This window comes from Hypanus sabinus, unplaced genomic scaffold, assembly GCF_030144855.1.
Source record: "Hypanus sabinus isolate sHypSab1 unplaced genomic scaffold, sHypSab1.hap1 scaffold_1062, whole genome shotgun sequence".
In the NCBI taxonomy this organism is placed as follows: domain Eukaryota; kingdom Metazoa; phylum Chordata; class Chondrichthyes; order Myliobatiformes; family Dasyatidae; genus Hypanus; species Hypanus sabinus.
In genome coordinates this window covers 1-17,500 of record NW_026779117.1, presented here as the reverse complement: position 1 = coordinate 17,500, position 17,500 = coordinate 1, and positions in this window count along the sequence as shown.

Sequence of the window (17,500 nt, the reverse complement as noted above, 5' to 3'; positions counted from 1 at the left end):
GGTCTATCGAGACTAACGGAGGCCTACATATTACATACGTCTAGAAATGAATGCCAACATTAACTTTTATTGTATCCTGCACAAGAAGGCCCAAGTCCATTTGCACCTCTGCATTTTGAATTCTCACCCCATCTAAATAACAGTCTATCCGTTTAATCCTTCCGCCAAGTTGCATGCCAAACCACTTTCCAAAAATGCATTTCATTTCCCACTTCTTTGCCCATTCCCCTAAACTCTCTCTGCAGGCTGTCTGTTTCCTCAACACAACCCGTTACTCCACCGATCTTTGTATCAATGGCAAATTTAGCCACAAATCCATTAATCCCATAGTCCAAATCATTGACATGCATCGTAATAAGCAGCGATCCGAACACCGAGCCCTGTGGAACTCCAGCCAGAATGGGATTGTGTCATCCTCAAAAAAACATGCAGAAAACCATTAATGGACAGGGGAAGGCACCCGAGTTGGACAGGAAGATCTCAAGGACTGCACGACTCAATGGAGTCCAGGATGAGATGTGATCTCGGACTTGATGCTGTCTCAGCAACAACATCGAGCACATTTGAATGATTTAATTATAATGGGTCGTCTTATTGTTATCGTTTTCTTTCTTCTTTAATAACCCGATGGTTAAGCAGAATTTCATGAATATACCTTTCTTATAATTCTCTGCATTGTCCAATCTGTTTTCTCTTGCCGACGCGTAATTGCAAGTGGACACAGATTGGGATGCGATTGGTTGAAACATCCCGGCTCTCCAGATCTGGTGGGGCTCAACACATATGGACCATCGACGTACGGAGTTGGCGAAAGGTGGTTTTCTCACCGCTCATTCCATTGACCTATTAAAGAGCTGTGCTTCTGGAGGACCCCGCTAAAAGGGACGTTCACTCGTTTGTCTGTAACTGGACAGTTCTACCATACAAGGTGAGAATCCGGATTTAATTACCTCACCTCTCTGGAAACTGTGCAAAGTGAAAGCCCATAGCGCACACTGCATCTTCAGTTATCTTCTCAACTCTCAATTTAAAAAAAAATCACACGTGAACTCTCTTAGTCGCCCCAGTGGAGGGTGTGCGACATCTTTACTCGCATATCCTGATTTCTACACGATACCAGGATGCTTAGGTGATCTCTGTAACATCTCATCATGGCTGCTTCTCTTTGTTACATTAAATTAAATCCTCTTCCTTGCTCTCCTTGCTTTACGCTTATGACTGCGCGTCCTCGCGCGGCTCGAATGCCGTGTTGACGTTGGCTGACGACAACACTGCCGCAGGTCGCATCAAAGGTGGTGACCAGTCTGGAGCGGATAACTTCACTCAGCTTCACCGGCTCCATCATCTTCAAGGAATTTTATCAAAGTATATTTATGTTAAAGTATATATCCTTGAGATACATTTTCCTGTGGGATTCTCAAAAAATCTATGGGATACTGTGTGCAGTTTTGGACTTATTTAAGAAAGGATGGGCTGACGTTGGAGAGGGTTCAGAGAAGATTCACTGGAATGATTCCGGGAATGAGCGGGTTTGGACTATACTTCTTGGAGTTTGGACGAATAAGGAGGGGATGAGGACCTCATAGAAACATTTCTAAGTGTACGGTCATGCGCTTTTGTAGAAGAAGTAAACGGGCAGATTATTATTTAAATAGGGAGAGAATTCAAAGTTCAGAGATGCAACGGGACTTGGGAGTCCTCGTGCAGGATACCCTTAAGGTTAACCTCCAGGTTGAGTCGGCGGTGAAGAAGGTGAATGCAATGTTGACGTTCATTTCTAGAGGAATAGAATATAGGAGCAGGGAAGTGATGAGGCTCCATAAGGCGCTGGTAAGACCTCACTTGAAGTACTGTGTGCTGTTTTGGGCTCCTTGTTTAAGGAGGGATATGCTGACATTGGAGAGGGTTCAGAGAAGATTTACGAGAATGATTCCAGGACTGAGAGAGTTAACATATGAGGAACGTTTGACCGCTCTTGGACTGTACTCCTTGGAGTTTAGAAGAATGAGGGGGGACGTCATGGAAACATTTTGAATGCTGAAAGGCATGGACAGAGTAGATGTGTCAAAGTTGTTTCCCATGGTGGGGGAGTCTAGTGCGAGAGGACATGACTGGAGGATTGCAGGGCGCCCACTCAGAATAGAGATGCGAATTACTTGTTTTTTTAGCCAGAGGGTTGTGAATCTGTGGAATTCGTTGCCACGGGCGGCAGTGGAGGTCCAGTCATTGAGAGTATTTAAGGCAGAGATTGATAGATATCTGAGTAATCAGGGCATCAAAGGTTATCGTGAGAAGGCGGAGGAGGGGAGATTGGATCAGCTCATGATGAAACGGGGGTGCAGACTCGACGGCGGAATGGCCGACTTCTGCTCCTTTGTCTTATGGTCTTACGGTCTTAATAACCATAACAGAATCAGTGAAGCGCCATGACGGCGGTGAGTTCAAACAGTGCGCAAAAGAGAGCGCACTGCGAATAATAATAATAATAATAATAATAATAATAATAATAATAATAATAATAATAATAATAATAATAATAATAATAATAATAATAATAACAATAACAATAATAATAATAATAATAATAATAATAATAATAATAATAATAATAATATAATAATAATAATAATAATAATAATAATAATAATAACAATAACAATAATAATAATAATAATAATAATAATAATAACAATAACAATAATAATAATAATAATAATAATAATAATAATAATAATAATAATAATAATAATAATAATAATATAATAATAATAATAATAATAATAATAATAATAACAATAATAATAATAATAATAATAATAATAATAATAATAATAATAATAACAATAATAATAATAATAATAATAATAATAATAATAATAATAATAATAATAATAATAATAATATAATAATAATAATAATAATAATAATAATAATAACAATAACAATAATAATAATAATAACAATAATAATAATAATAATAATAATAATAATAATAATAATAATAATAACAATAACAATAATAATAATAATAATAATAATAATAATAATAATAATAATAATAATAATAATAATTAATGAATAAGCATGGGAGGCAGTGAGGCTCACTATGTTCCAGGTCCAGGGTGATGGGACTATGCAGATTAATGGTTTGTCACGGACTAGCTGGGCCGAAAGGCCTGCGTTTGTACTGCAGTGTGCTTCGACTCCTTGATGTGGAGGCCAGTGCCGCTGACGGATGTGATTGTGTCTACTATCCTCTGCGATCTCTGGCGACACCGTCCACCACCCTGCGTCTGTAGAAATGTCACCGTCCTTCGTGACACGCCAGATCACTTCCAGCTCCTGATATCATGCAGCCGCTGATGTGGCTTTCTCCGTGAAATTATAAATATGTGAGTCCAAGCAGAGATTCTCTCAGATGCTCGCGCCGAGTAGCTTAATGCTGCTCACCACTTCGAGGGGGACGGGTGTCTGTTCCCCTGAATTCTCCTTTGTGAAGTCCACGACCAATTCCTTCCTCTTGCTGTCTTGCTGTGCGGCACCACTCAACCAGTCTATCCATCTGGCATGGAAGTAGTATTCATAAACTTGTCACGTGAGCTGGTAGAGGAGGAAAGAAGAGGAGAGAGGACGGAACGGCCTTGTCCTTCTTCCATGTTTTAGGCTCGCTCATTCTTCCCGACACGTTCTCGCTCGGCGGTCCATTCAGCTCCGCCTTTTCCGATGACGGGCCGCAGTGATCCGGCCCGGGGACCAGGAAGTGCGGCTCGGTCTCCGAGTGTGACAGAGACAGGTGCTGCTCTCTCGGGATGGCAGGGTTGTCCTCAGCGCTTGCTGCTTGTCTCTTCATTCCTCCAGGTACCTCTCTCAGAAATGTCTGCTCAGTCAATCAGTAGGTGGACAGTTGTTAAGAAACCTGGGCGGGGAGGTTTTGTAACAGACACTAAACGAGACGAGGGCTTCTTCGGCGGGAGACGAAAAGAGAGGAAGGCCGAGAGAAGCAGCGGCAGGACTCGATCCCAGAGGAATGCGCGTTTCTACGGGGTCCTAGACGGAAAGTTCTTTCGGCGCCGTGAGTACAAGGACGCTGCCGGCGTTTGGATGATCTGAGCTCAAACTTTGTGCACATTTGACTGCTTTAATTATAATGGACAATTTTATTTTATTTATTTATTTGTTTTTTTTTTCTTCTTGAATAACTGTTTCACTCAGTTGACATTCATAAATTTTACTTTATTATAATTGTATGTAGTGGACGATCTGTTATTCCTTGACTACAGGTAGTTACAAGGGGACAGCACTTACACTGTATTGGCAGAAATTGGGGTGCAGCTGGTTGAAACATACCGGCTTTCCCGATCTGGTGGGTCCCAAGTCATGTTCACGCAGGACGTACGGAGCTGGCGAAAGGCGGCTTCCTCAACGCTGAGTCCATTATCTTGTTAACGAGGAGGTAACCAGCCGTGTTTCTGAGGTGCCCTGTAAAAGGGTGTTTCTCTCATTTTCTGTCAGTGGAGAGTTCGAGTAGAAAAGGGGAAATATGAGGCCATAAGGCAGTAACTTGGAAGCATAAATTCGAAACATTTGTTCTCAGGGAAACGTATGGAAGAAATGTGGCAAATGCTCAGGGGTTATTTCCGATACGTTCCGATGAGACAGGGAAAGGATGGTAGGGTATAAGATCCGTAGTGTACAAATTCGGTTGTAAACCTCGTCAAGCAGAAGAAAGGAATCGCTTTCGAAAGGTTCTAAAAACGAGGTAATGATAGGAATCTGGAACATTATCAGGCGAGCAGGAAGGAGCTTTAGAATGGAATTAGGAGAGCCAGAGGAGCGATGAGGAGGCCTTGCCAGACAGGATTAAGGAAAACCCCAAGGCATTCTACAAGTAAGTGAAGCGCAAGAGGATAAGATGTGAGCGAATAGGACCAATCAAGTGTGACAATGGAAAAGGGCGTGTGGAACCGGAGGAGATGGCAGAGGTACTTAATGAATGCTTTGCTTCAATATTCACTACGGAGGAGGATCTTGGCGATTTAGGGATGAATTTCAGTGGACTCAAAATTTTGAGAATGTAGATATTAAGGAGGAAGATGTGCATTTAGAAAGCATCAAGTAGGATAAATCACCGGGACCAGACGGGGTGTACTATATACGACTCTGGGAAGCGAGAGGGTTATTGCTGAGCCTCTGGCAATGATCTTTGCGTTATCAATGAGGATGGGAGAGGTTGTGGAGGATTGGAAGGTTGCGGATGTTGTTCCCTTTTTCAAGGAAGGAAGTCGAATAGCCCAGGAAATTATAGGCCAGAGAGTCTTACTTCAGTGTTTGGTAAGTTGATGGAGAAGAACTTCATTTGGAGAGACGTAATACGGTTAGGAATAGTCAGCATTGCTTTGTGAAAGGCAGGTCGTGCCTTACTTGTCTGATTGCAATTTGTGAGGATGTGACGAAACACTTTGATGAAGGTAGAGTAGTAGAGGTAGGATATATGGATTTCAGCAAGGCATTTGATAAGGTACGTCATGCAAGGTTTATTGAGAAAGTAAGGAGGCATTGGATCCGAGGGAACATTGCTTTGTGGATCCAGAACTGGCTTGCACACGGAAGGCAAAGAGTGGTTGTAGACGGGTCATATTCGGCATAGAGGTCAGTGACCTGTGGTGTGCCTCAGCGATCTGTTCTGGGACCCCTACCCTTTGTGATTTTTATAATGACCCGGATGAAGAAGTGATGGGTTAGTAAATATGCTGATGACACAAAGGTTGGGTGTGTTGTGGATGGTGTGGAGGGCTGTCAGAGGTAACAATGGGACGTTGATAGGTTGCAAAACAGGGCTGTGAAGTGGCAGATGGAGTTCAGCACAGATAACTGTGAAGTGGTTCATTTTGGTAGGTCAAATATGATGGCAGAATGTAGCTTTAATGGTAAGACTATTGGCTGCGTGGAGGATCAGAGGGATATTGGGGTCCGAGTCCATAGGACGCTCAAAGCAGATGCGCAGGTTGACTCTGTGGTTGAGAAGGCGTAGGGTGCATTGGCCTTCATCAGTCGTGGGGTTGAATTTAAGAGCCGAGAGGTAATGTTGCAGCTATATTGGACCCTGGTCAGACCCCACGTGTAGTACTGTGCTCAGTTCTGGTCGCCTCACTGCAATAAGGACGTGGAAACCGTAGAAAGGGTGAAGAGGAGATGTATTTGTATATTGCCTGGATTGGGGAGCATGCCTTATGAGAATAGGTAGAGTGAAATTGGCGTTTTCTCCTTGGAATGTTGGAGGATGAGAGGTGTCCTGATAGAGGTGTACAAGGTGATGAGAGGCATTGATCGTGTGGATAGTCAGCTGCTTTTCCCCAGGGCTGAAATGGTTAGCACGAGAGGGCACAGTTTTAAGATGATTGGAAGGTAGGTACCGAGGAAATGTCAGGGGTAAGTTTTTTTTATGCAGAGAGTGGTGAGTACGTGGAATGGGCTGCCGGCGGCGGTGTTGGAGGCGGAAGTAATAGAGATTTTAAACAGACTCCTGGATGGCTGCATGGAGCTTAGAAAAATAGAGGGCCAAAGGTAAAGCCTAGGTCGTTCTAAGATAGGAACATGCTCGGCACTGCTTCGTGGGACGAAGAGCCTGTATTGAGCTCTATGTTTTCTGTCTTTCTATGTTTCTAACTGAATCGTTGTTTTCGGCAGGAGTTAAGCTGTTGATGGTTCCACTGACACGGCACACCGGCTCAGCAAAATGAAATGAAAGCTGAATGGATTTACTCCTTTTTACTACAGTCCAGTCATATCATCTGGCGCCCTGTAGACCAAGTTTCGATTGTGACCGACATATTGGCCTGAATGGCAAAGGAATTGTAGCTGATGAAAAGGAGAGAGCAGCGAAAGTTCGAGGGGAAAGTGCAGAGGGCATATGGTCTCGAGGGCATATGGTCTCCAGCCTGTTTCACTTAATTTATATATTCATGATATTTTATACTTTTTCTTAAATAATTAACGAATGCAGTGCATTGCTTCTGCAAACTAGCAAATCTCACGACATATGCCAATGAAAGTGTGCCTGATTCTTGTTCTGATTTAAAATACTGTTCATAGACATTGCAAGACGATTCACCAGGCGGAAGTATGGTATTCTTATGAAGGCGATACTCATGCAGAATCTGAAAACAGCGCGAATGTCAGGTCAGAATACTAACGCAAATACAGGGGACGAATGCTAACCCACATACTGGGTCTGAACACTCACTCCAATGCAGGGCCTGAACAGTAATCCGGGTCCCAACTGCAACCGACACAGCTAGGGTTTGTCTACCCAGAATTTAGGAGGACTACCGTTCTGATCTTTCTCAAACAGTTCCTATGACAGGTTCTGGACAAGGACAGTGCTAAATATTAGGTGAGCGCAGGGAGTGAAAAGGAGATGTGCCGGATAAAGTTTTATCACTGTGATTGGATTGTAGCTGGAGCAATAGTCCCTCGGCGGGTGATGGAAGCAGATGCCTTATTGGTGGCTTAGAGGCATGAGCACACAGCAAGTGCAGGCATATGGATCATGAGCAGGTGGGTGGGTCTGGCCACAAGGCCAGCACAGGCACGATGGGCCGAACGATCTGATCCCTCACTGTACTACTCTCCGTGTAATACTAAATTGTTTCCGCACGTGGGACAGTCACTAACAAAGCGACATAATTACCAAATAAATGCTCCATCTTTGAGAAGGTGGGTAAATGGAAATGTCTTCTCTCAGTGGCAGGTGAATGTCTGGAAATCTCTGCCCCTGACGGAGCTGGAGGCCGAGTGGAAATTGATAAATATTCGAAAGATGGGTTACCGGGAACTGGAGAAGAAGGATTTAAGTTTGCATAGTTCCGACATTTGAATGGTGACGCAGGCCTTGGGTTAGCTTTGTATTTTTTAAATTGGATTTGGTCTGACAATCAGCCAGAGAGAAAAGCATTCAGGCCATCGATAGGACCTGTCCCTGTTCGGAGGAATAATGTAATTGTAAGGGGAAGAAGCGTTTCTGAATTAAGCAGTCGTCCGCTTCTGATCATGAAACTCTTGGGAGTTTGCATCCATGTTGAGTTGTGAGGAACGAGTCGCAGGCTGTATAATTCCGAGGTTGACAGAGGTGCTTTCATTGGGCGATAGGGAACACAAGGGTTCAGTATACACGGGCATTTGATCGCGTCAATGTAAACAACATATCTCTGTCTGTCTGTCTGTCTGTCTGTCTGTCTGTCTGTCTGTCTGTCTGTCTCTCTCTCTCTCTCTCTCTCTCTCTCTCTCTCTCTCTCTCTCTCTCTCTCTCTCTCTCTCTCGCACCCCCTCACGTTTGGGTCTTACAGTTATTAACTAAACTATCCAGAACACATCTGACAAACTCTACTTATAGAATTTCCAGTCAAAATCTGGAAAGTTATATCACCTTTTTTTTTTCTTGCAACAGTTTGCAATCTCTGCTAATTTATTCCTCGAAAACCTTCGGACAGTTGTGTGGTCTGCATTGTAGCCCCGTTAACGTGGGCGGAGCTTTCCCATTACTCCGCCCAGTTCCACCCGGAATGCCTCACTAGGCGAGTTCTCCGTGATCTGGCAGTCTGGTTCCCATTCCCCTGGTTATTAAAATTCCAACCCCACCCCTACCTTGCATGCAGCACCAACATACCTTCCCGCTGGGACGTTAGTCCGTCTCTTCTGCACCGGTCCCACCGTCACTGGAACCTACTCCAATATAAAACAAACGACTTCTCTGTATAATCCTCTATTTTACTTTCATGCAGGTGTCGCCGAAACTCCCGTAATCTTTCAGCCACGTACATCAGCATGTGCCAAGCCCGCAACATTCTCTGTGTAAACAAAAAATCGTACTTCTGACATCCCCTCCCCAATTTCCTCCAATTAGCTTACTACTATATCCCTCACATTATCCACTAACGCCCTCGATAATGGCTCGCTGTTCAATTATCAATAACACTTATCGTGGAAAAAACCGAGGGCGCTCATTTTTCCCTGATAAGACCTGCTCCTCGTAAATACTTTCTGCATCCTATTTAAGGCTTCCAAACCCTTTCTATCATATGAGGCCATACGGCCTATTCTGCTCCAACATGCTATCATCGATGACTTGACATCGCTCGCAATACCATTCCGTTCCTTCTCCCCAAAACCTTTGAAGCCCTGACTAACCAAGAACCTGACAAGTTCTGCTTTAAATACTGCATCTATAACTTGTCCTCCACAGCCGAGAGGGGAAGTGTATGCACAAGATTCGCCGCCGTCTGGCTAAGCAAGAACAAATCCTCCTAATCATCTATTCCAAGTTAATGCCTATCTATTGGGATTCTTTAATAATGTGGGCCCAGAACTGAACTCGTTTCTGCCAGTGTGGTCTAAACAGAATTTGTGGTGCTGTTGCATTATCACCTCGTCCCCAGAATGAGGAGGTTTAACACCTGCTGAGCCTCATTATCAACTTGCGCGGTAACTTTGATCCGTGCAGGTGGTCACCAAGTCCCGTATGTACCTCCTCACCGCGAAGAATCCTGTCAATAATCCCAGACTTCTCCTTGTATTTCGGCCCACCACGGCGCACTGCTTCACACTTTTCCGGATTGAACGTCGACTTCCACTTCTCAGCCCAGCTTCACTTCCTATTCATGGTCCGCTCTAAGCTACGACAACCAATTACATTAATCATAAAACGAACAGTCTTCGGGTCAGCCACAATCGTGAAAAGCAAACCTTCCACTTTCGCAAAAAGCTTTTGTATTAAAGCCAAAAAGGGCAGGGTACCCAGAACAGACCCCGCGCAACACGACTGCCCATCGACCACCAGGCTCAATGATCTCCATTTGCTCTCAGTCCCTTCCTTTTGAGGGCAAAACAGTCTGCCGATCATAGAGGTTTATTAAATATCAGTGGAGGTTTCTCGAAGTTTCAGTAAGTACTTCCTCTCAGAATTCTGGAGCGTTAAACAAAGGAACAACATTTGTCACCCTCCAGCATTCTGTAACTACTCCTGTGGCGAGTGCGTACCCAGAGGTCATCGTCAACGGCGCTGTGATTTCTCCCCTAGTTCTGTTTTTCTGAATACCCCGGGGACCAGAACGTCTGCACCCTGCGACCTAGCTATCCGAATGTTTTCTTTCTCGGCACATTTTGTTTTCTTTCCGTAAATCTAAATGACGTTTGGTGTCATTGATTTATTTGCAAGGCTTCTTACGCTCTTTCATTTGGTCTGTCTGCACGAAGACAAATCCGGCCATCGTTCACTGGATAAAGAGTATAAATTATGAAAAGAGATGCACCTTGTATTCAGTGGCTGCGGAGAATGGGACCTAAGAATATCGCGACTTACATGACTGACTGTTTTCAAATTTTCTGTTCACACGTATACATACGTTTAGTATACTTAACATCTAAAAAACTATAATGCGCTGAATGCTTCCAATAAATATTCATGTTTCTGCTGTTTGAACCATGCTGTGTATCAACAACAAAGGAGAGTTGCTGTACAATCCTAATCAGATTCATTGCAGGCAATAAGCGATGCCGTTAACCCTTTATATTCAGGCACTTGCAGATTTACGGGAAACGTCCATCTACATGCTTATGTGCAAGAAAAATAAGACAATATTTTCTGAGAGATTTTCAAAAGATTTGTAGATATTGCTGTAATAAGAGAAAAGGGGCAGAACAAAGATGTCTCTGTAAGTGGGAATTGATGTGAAGCAGTCTGATGAATGCTCCCAAGCTCACCAGGAGGCGCACTCGCCCTCATCTCTCTGTGCGACTGCAGCGCCACCACCTGGACTGGGTTAGCACGTCATCTGACACAAAGCAGGCACGTTGACAGTAGTGTTGATATGTTTGAACGAGTACGGGGCCTGGTTTATTGTTCATATAGATTCTCCCTTTACATAAGCAGAATGGTCTGCGCTGCGCTTTCATTAACACTTGCCACTTGCCACGCTGAGGCTATCACTGCTTCTTAAACCATCATTGAGCTGAGATGTTGATGATATCATTTCTAGCCATGCTGACCGCGTCATTACTAATCCGCGCCCTTCGTTGGCCATGATGATGACGTTGTTTCCTCTGCACAATTAGCTGACCAAAGAGATGATGTCAGAGCGTACCCTAATTATTCAATAATATGCATTGCTAAGAATGCATGCTTGAAGTTTCCCGTCTGTACGAAATTCAGGTGGTGATTTGTACAACCCATTCTGCGATCGCTGCAGTCAGCTGTTCACCGTTGAGCTTGATCAAGTGCAGTCCTGTATTTTGTACATTATTGTTTTTAGTTTTTATTTTTTTGTCGGCGTGGATTGTCCCAAGCGGACATAACAGCTCACCAGATGTTACTGTCCTGCTGAAGACATAACTGTATGACATGGATTAAAATCAATGGATATTTATCAAATAGTATTACTCTAGAAAGGGGCACGAGGCAGGGTTGTGCATGGTCACCGCTACTCTTCGCATTGTGTCTGGAACCATTATCTCAATACATCAGGCAAAATGAAGATATCAGGGGAAATAGTATTAAAGTGACAGAGCATAAATTGGCTTGTTAAGCTGACGACATTTTGATCTATCTAGGGCAACCAACATATTCTTTACTTAAATTGATGCAATCCTTTGAACAATATGATCAATTATCAGGATAGAAGATCAACATAGTTAAAACCCAATTACTTTCATATAACTATAGCCCACCAAAAGAAATTGAAAGTCGATACCTCGGGCATGGCAAACAGAGTCTTTCAAATATTTGGGCATCATTATGCCAAAAAATTTGGCAAAATTGTCAGAATGTAATTATTAGCCTTTATATAAAACAAATTAAGGAAGATATGGCAAGATGGAACCTGATTTCTATTTTTTTAGTCTCAGTTCAAGGATTGAGTCTATTACAATGAATATATTGCTCAGCCTGTTATATCTCTTTCATACACTACCAATAGAGATGAATCAAAATCAATTCAATGAATGGAACGAGATGTTATCAAGGAATATTTGGCAGGGTAAAAGGCCTAAAGGTTTTCTTAAAACTTTGAAATTAACAAAGGAAAAGGGGATGGAGCCTATCTTCTCTTAGAGATTATTATTTTGTAGCACAGTTGAGAACTGTGAAATCTTGGTGCAAACCATCATATGACGCTCAGTGGAAAAACTTTGAGGAGCGGGTACTTCCCATCCCCATACAAGCAATTTTGGCTGCTAACAACCTGCAAAGGTACATAAATACTATTGATAACTCATGGGTGAAATTGACTCTTAAAATGTAGAAAACTACTATCAAAAAATATAATCTAGAGGGAAATATTGCAATTATTAAATGGTGTGCATATGACTCGGATTTTACGCCAAATAAACTGGATGCTAGGTTTAAGGACTGGGCAGCTAAAGGAATAACAGTTCCTTGCAACATAATGAAAGAAGCAACACTGTTCAGATTCGAAACGCTTAAAGAGAAACACATTAGAAAAACAAGATTTTTATCGATATTTACTTATGCGACAATATGTTAATAGGACGCTTAAAAATGTAACCGGGGCAAGTACATGCTTGATAGAGCTATTTAGAAAAGCATATAATTCAGTTAACGGTAGCAGAATCATTTCAAACTTGTATAAGTTTTTGTGAAATAAAGCACAGTCGTCTTCATACATTAAAGCAGAATGGGAGAATGAATGAGGGATAATTATATCTGAGGAAGAATGGACAATAATATGTCCATTATTATCAATGGAAGAGTAGCAGTTCACAGAAATGGAGGGAGTTCGGATGGAAATCACATGATAAGATATTTTATTATACCCTCTTAGAAATTCCATTATGATAGTAACCTCCCTGTTCGCTGGTGAAATTGTGGAAATCAAAATGCAAATCTTTATCATATTCTTGGGACTGTCCTCGTATCAAAGACTATTGGAGGGGGATACGCAATGCCCTACAAGACATCGTTAAATGTGAAAGACCCTTAGAGAGAAAGACCATAAATTTTGGGTATATGGGTCTATACCTCAAGAATGGTTTAATAGAGATGAATATTTAATGAATATACTGTTGGTGGCTGGTAGAAAGACTCTTACTAGGAAATGGTTATCACAGGGGAGCCCAACTTTAAATGCATGAATGGAAATTACAATAGATATTTTCAAAATGGATAAAATAACAGCATCTTTTTATCGTAAGCTGAAACAATTTGATTCATACTAGGTAAAATGGGTTAACTACATAATGTCTCATAGGCCAGGTTTTATTCTTAGAAATCAATGAATATGTTGTTAAAAGAAAAATCACTCCCTTCTTGTACATAGTTTTTTTTTTCATTTTTTTGTTTTTTTTTCTTTCCGCTGTTTTCTATACAGGTTTTACCTCAGATCAATACTAAGTGGAGATTTGTGACATATATTGTAACGTAGGATGAACAACTCTGATGGGCAGAAGGGTGCAGAGTTGCCCCCTTTGGAGAATCGCAAATCGCTACGATTCCGATGTTGCTGACAAGGAAGTAAGAGAGACAAAAGAAAACCTGCCAGGGCGGCTGTTACTGATAACAGCTCATGAAAGAGAAAGAGAAAGAGAGACAGATAAGAGTTACACAAGGTGGAACGTCTCCCACTGACAAAAGAGGAGAGGAGCCATTGATTTACTGCTATTGTCTTTTGGAGAAGGATTGTTTACTTGATACTATGCAATTCATTGAAATCCCTCAGGGGACAACTGGAGTGGGCTGGTTTAATGGGCTAAGTCATTCAAAACTGATTGACACTTGAAACCCCGTGAGTGGGTGATAAAAGGGAGGTCTGGGGTGACACCCGTCAGACGCACCAGGAGACACGCTAGTGAGCATCAGAAACCCACGAGACAGGGTGGGACATCGGAGACCGGACGAAGGATAGGTAAATTTTAACTCACAGTGTTTACAGCGAGGCCGGTTGGGGCTTGTGTGTGCGTCCACCCTTGCCTGGGTGACGAGTCCATCACAGAACGGTCCAGCTAAAGGACGGAGGGGTCTCACTTGAATGGCCACAACAACAACGCATCGACTGATCAAAATCGTAAAGGAAGGTTTGCAAGACAATAGCTGTTACTGTTTGTGCACTCCCTTTCTTTCTCTCTGTCTCTCTCTCCAATCCTCCCCGCTGGCAGGAGTAAATTGGCAACCACGCATAGTTACGGATTGAAATAAATCTTGTGATATAACTTATTTTTGAAGAAGAGTACGAATTGTTGGATCATTGTGGATTGTACCAGCACCCTCCAGTCTGTCATAATTGAGAGTGGAGTTTCAAGATAAATTCTGCTCTTTCTCTCTCTCTCTCTCTCTCTCTCCCCCACCCCCCACTCCCCCGCGCCCCGCCACTTTAGGCTTTTCGATCAAACCTTTGATAAGATGTCTTACCTGTACCAGTTGGGAATTATATTAAATATAGCTATCACAAGCATGTCCAGCTGGGGATTTGAAATAATTCACCTGCAAGATGATAACGAATGCGATCAAGAGGGCAGATATATATCCCAGAGGAGGAGCTTATTTACTGATCGACATTTCTGAAACTATTGAGTTTCCGTCAGTTTGTGTACAGGCGACACTGGACGAGTCAGTGAAGTCCATTTCTGCTCAACGGGCCCCGTGCTCATTCATTGTCTAAAAGCAGGGAACGAGTGCATCAGTTTCACACTGGGCCTGGTGACCGAGAGTAGCACGACCCCACTTAGTCCGGGGCAGTACTGGCTCAATAATCATGACAGCTCCGTTGAGTGGAGTCTGTCGAGTTCACATCAGCCGGCCCTCCTGCAGCTGCCGGGTTCAGCTCTGTCCCGGCTCTCATTCCCGACAGCTGGTGCCTGAATGTGGTTTCGAGGGTAAGAGACATTGAAATGACGATCCCACGGGTAGGGGATGTAGGGCGCAAGGGAGGTATGGGAGAAGGTGGTGATCTCTGCTTTTCTGGGTTATGGTGGCGAATGAGCAGAGGTTCTGCCCCTCTCGGTTACATCGCCAAAGTGAAACCGAGAGCATGCCGTCAGCAGCTTAACCCGGAGCAAATGCGCAGTTCGGCTGCGAACCGTTTTACTTCACTGAATGAGGAGTTTCCAGTCTCTATTGAAATATTTTTAAAATATTCCGGCTTGGAACATATTTCACCAGTAATTTTACCGATCACTGTCGGAATAGTATTTTCACATTGGACTTCGCAAACACTGCTCCTCTCCCTGTTTGTAACTCACGATTTGTGATTCTTTCCCTAGCGAACCTATTGACAATGGCGGTCCGCTCCCGAGGGAATTGCGGCCTTTCCAAATGTATATCCCACTTCATGGTTGCCATGGCAATGACAGATCTCCTGGTGATGACGTTCTGTGTAATCGGGTATCATGTCGTCATGTGCCAGGTTCCATCCTCCTTCCTGACCTACACATCCGCTTGTAAGGACGTCGTGTACTTCACGTCGACCAGCCTGCAAACCTCGGTCTGGTTCACTGTCCTGTTCACCGGCGATCGCTTTGTCCCGATCTGCTGTCGGAAGCTTAGAGCGAAATATTGCACAGTGAGGACAGCTGTTGCCGGCATTATAACCGTGCCGTTCCTGATGCATTTACAGAGCGTCCCGTGTCTATTTCAGTATAAACCTGTGTATGTAGTTAACGGTATTCAATGGGGCTGTCAGCCGAGCTCATGGTTCATGACGTCTCTTGTGGGAGTCACATTCTCCTTTCGGCAGAGTATTTTAACGGTTATAATACCTTTTTCTCTGTTTAACTGCCTGACAGTGAGGTGAGCCGCGGACTGCGGGTTCACAGCAGTCAGGCGCAGAAAGATCCGGAGATGGAAGGCCGCCGGAAATCCATCATTTTACTCTTCAGTGTGTCCGGCAGTTTCATTCTGTTGTGGCTGACGGCCGCTGTGAGCTTTCTGACCACCGGACTCGCAGGAACCGCGCATTACCACGGCGATTACACCGACTCTGCCGCCTATGTCGCCACTGAAGCCGGCTGCATGCTCATGTACCTGAGCTCCTGCACCAACACCTGCATTTACACAGTGACCCAGGCTCAGTTTAGACAAGAAATGCGGCGGGTGTTAAAATCCCCTTGGACTTGGTTTTTAATATTGATTAAAAAACACAGTTATAGCACAGCACATGTTCCTAAAGGTCAAAAGTTCATCAACAACTAATTCTCCGCTTTGGGATCCGTCATTGGGTCGCGATGTTCATCTCGGTTTTATGCGTTTAAGTATAATTGGTCTCGCTATTAAATTGCCTTGGAATAAAATAACACTCAACTCCATTTCCGTGCAGGAGCGCCCTTGACAGCGTGACGTCCTCAACAATCCCGGTATCCGGGATTTCATTCACTCCTTCCGCTTCGCAGCTGCGTTGACTCTCAGGGCTCATTTGGAGCAATCGCAGTGACTTTTACACTGACAGTGGAGAGCCACTGCGGTCAACGCTGTGACAGAGCCACCATCTTGTAGATTGTAGCGGGGGATGAATATTGCACAGATTCTGCCCCAGCTCGACGATGGAGAACTAAGCTAATCCCCAGAGCCATAATACAGCCGGTATCCCTCGCTACCTTCGTCAACCAAGCGCCATCCGGACACGTTTCCATTATTTGTTTATCACATCTGCTGTAGACATAACCACGCAGCACTGGGCGAAAAAAAAAATGTATTCAGATCTGTGTCTGCATGTGCCTGTAGTTTTAGCTGCTAATGACGTAGGAAAAGGCAAAGTTGTTGGCTATCCGTACAATATACACCTCCTCATAATTGTGTAAACTTCTAAAAGGACCCTTCAATTTATTTTCTATCTCAATCAATCAAGCTTCTCCTTATAGTTTTTTCCCTTCCCCACAGTCCAGAAACAATCCGGTGAATTTTGATCTACCATCGCTCAAAGCCTTGTTGGACAATCCAAGTATAACAAAAACCCCTTGTACTGTCCACTTGTCCCACTGCATTTGGAGAGGTATGACCCAGCATTGCAAGGGTACAACGAAAAGCGACCCTACAAAGGTCCCAGAATTTTATTTCACAAAGTGCATTAAGTCACATTTTGTTTCACATACTGTATGCAAACAATGAAGGATCCAGCAGCAAAACTAAACCCGCCGCTATTGCCGGCGTCCGAGAAGAGAGAGACACACGCACACTATCATTTGCATCCATTTACCGCGCTAATATTGTAACTAGTTTGCCAACTCATCTTGGCGTCCCTGTATCTGCCATTGGAGCCTTCTTAGAAACATTACTGAAGCCCATCCAAACTCCCTCTACCTTCCTGCTTCGTTAAATCGCCGAGATTATTCCTTTAAAATCACAGTCATATTTCTGAGACATGACGGCCCTGTCACACGACAACACTAACTCATTATTCGCTTAGATGGACTACCATCCGGGCTGTATATACATCAATTTTGTTAACCGGAATTTTCCCCCATGACATTCCCACACTGATATAAAGAGAACTGATCTCAA